Source organism: Rhincodon typus, chromosome 13, assembly GCF_021869965.1.
Source record: "Rhincodon typus isolate 14 chromosome 13, sRhiTyp1.1, whole genome shotgun sequence".
In the NCBI taxonomy this organism is placed as follows: domain Eukaryota; kingdom Metazoa; phylum Chordata; class Chondrichthyes; order Orectolobiformes; family Rhincodontidae; genus Rhincodon; species Rhincodon typus.
The window spans coordinates 23,679,422-23,681,980 of NC_063344.1; positions in this window are offsets into that span (position 1 = coordinate 23,679,422).

The following is a 2,559-nucleotide window of genomic DNA, read 5'->3' on the forward strand; positions in this document are numbered from 1 at the left end:
ACCGACCAACCTCATCCCTCCCCCTTTTCTGATGAAGGGTCTAGGCCGGAAGTGTCAGCCTCTCTGCTCCTATGATGCTGCTTGGCCTGCTGTGTTCATCCAGCCCTGCACCTTGTTGTCTCGGAGTAAACTTACTACTTGGTTAGTGCAAGCCAAGGAAGTTCCAGCTTCAGTCCTGGGCAAGTGCTGGGAATTCTGGAAAAGGATAATACTCTGTGTTTAGCTGCAGACTAAAGAGTCAGACGACAACATTTGTTCCAAGCCTGAGTGTTAACACTTGGATGAGAGCAAGATTGTTTGGCTGTGGTGCCCCTGAAGACAAATTGCCTTTGATAATTCACTTCCCCATGCCAGGTATTTGTTGGGTGTATCTGTGTGGCATAAAATGGCTAAATTGAATTAATCTGATGCCTTAAATAAATAAATTAGGCATGCATGGAATCATCGACATCTATTACTGGAGAGTAGGAGTAGCTGATTTAGAGAGAAATTTTCTATAATACATTTCCTAAGGTGGCCTAAGATTTTCCTCTTTGTTGAATGCGCTAACTGTAATGCCATTCTAATCCAATCCCGTCTGACTGCACACAGTCCACATCCCTTCATTCATTGACCATTCACGTGTTGAAATGCCTCCAAAACCTATCTGTTTCTACCATCTCCCCGGCAGTGTGTTCTAGGCACCTACCACCTGTGTTTAAAAAAAAAAAGACTTTCCTCGCACATCTCCCATAAATATTCTCCCTCTCACCTTCAACCTCCAGTGTTTGACATTTCCATCCTGGGGAAAAGGATTCTGACTATCCACCCTATCCATGTTTCTCATAATGTTATTTACTTCTATCAGGTCACCCTTCAGCCCGCAATGCTCGAGCGAAAACAATCTCAGTTTGTCCAACCTCTCCTTATATCAGTCCAATCCAGGCAAACATCATGGTAAACCTCTTTTGCATCCTTTCAAAGCCTCCACATCCTTCCTACAGTGAGACAACCAGAACTGCACACAATACTCAAGATGTGGCATAACTAAAGTTTTATACAGCTGCAACATGACTTGCCAACTTTTGCACTCAGTGCCCTGGCTGATGAAGGCAAGTATCCGTATGCCTTCTTTATGAATTTATTCACTTGTATTGCCACTTTCAGGGTACTATAGATTTGCATCCCAAGATCCCTCTATTATAATGCTCCTTGGGGTCCTGCCATTTACAGTGTACTTTCATCGTACATTTGATCCGCCAGAATAGATCACGTCACACTTGTCCGGATTAACCTCCCATCTGCTGTTTCTCCACCCATATCCTGTTGTATCCTTTGATAACTTTCCTCACTATCCACAACTCCTCCAATTTCATGTCATCTGCAAACTTACTGATTAGACCAGGTACATTTTCATCTAAATCATTCATATATATTACAAACGAGAGGTTCCACCACTGGTCACAGACCTCCAGTCAGTAAAATACCCCTCCTTAGCAACCTTTTTGCCTTCAAAAGCAAGTCAATTTTGTATCTGACTTACCATGGTTCCCAAGTGACTTAATCTTACCATGAGAGACCTTGTCAAATGCTGCAGTAAAGTCCATTTAGACAACATCCACTGTCCTACCCTCCTCTATCATCTTTGTCTCTTCCTCAAAGAACTCCATCAAGTTTGAGACAAGATCTCTCTGACATAAAGCTATGCTAACTGTTCCTAATAAGTCCATCCTTTTCCAAATGTGAGTAAATCCTGTCCTGAAGAATCTTCTTCAATAATTTCCTTACCACTTCTGTAAGGCTCACTCACTTATAATTTTCTGGATTATCCCTGTGCCCTTCTTAAAGGAACAACATTGGCTATTCTGCAGTCTTCTGGAACCTTTCCTGTGGCAACAGAGGATACAAAGATCTTTGTCAAGACCCCAGAAATCTCCTCCCTTCCCTTTTCAGTGCCTATGTTTTTTTTGAACAATTTGTGAGGGTTGAGCACAATGTGACTCAGCTGCTTCTGCACGCTTTCAGGTATCTTTGGTTTCCACCTCCATTCTTAGCGGCTTGTCATTCGGTAAGTGAGTGACCCAGTTTATCGATTTGGTGTTGCCAGCAATAACCAGTATGTTTAATACCAGCTTCTCTTCTACTGAGAGTCTGGGCTTTGCTCATTTCCTTTTTATACTCTGCACATTTTCTTCCCACTCTTCAATTTCTGTACTATTGCTGTATATTGTTCATCTTTCTTCCTCAAACACACCCGTTCAATGTGTACTTTTTTGTTGCAGTTTCTGCCTAGTTTCTTTATATCAGAAATTTATTGTTGTCTGACCTGTTTTTCCACACCAATGGCAGTTTTACATCTGCGTTGATGGCCATATCTCGGTCACTATTTTGTGAGCTCCATACTCACTAGCTGTCGAGCTTCCTTGGCTGCTAGTTCCATTGAGACTGCTAGGTCCAGTCCTTTATTTAAATTTAGGTTCCTTTCCTTCAGTAATTTCTTATGGATTGCTTTATATCTTAAACTACACACCAGTCTGTCTCTGCCAGCATTGTTTAAGGCATCTCTGAATTTGAAAAGTT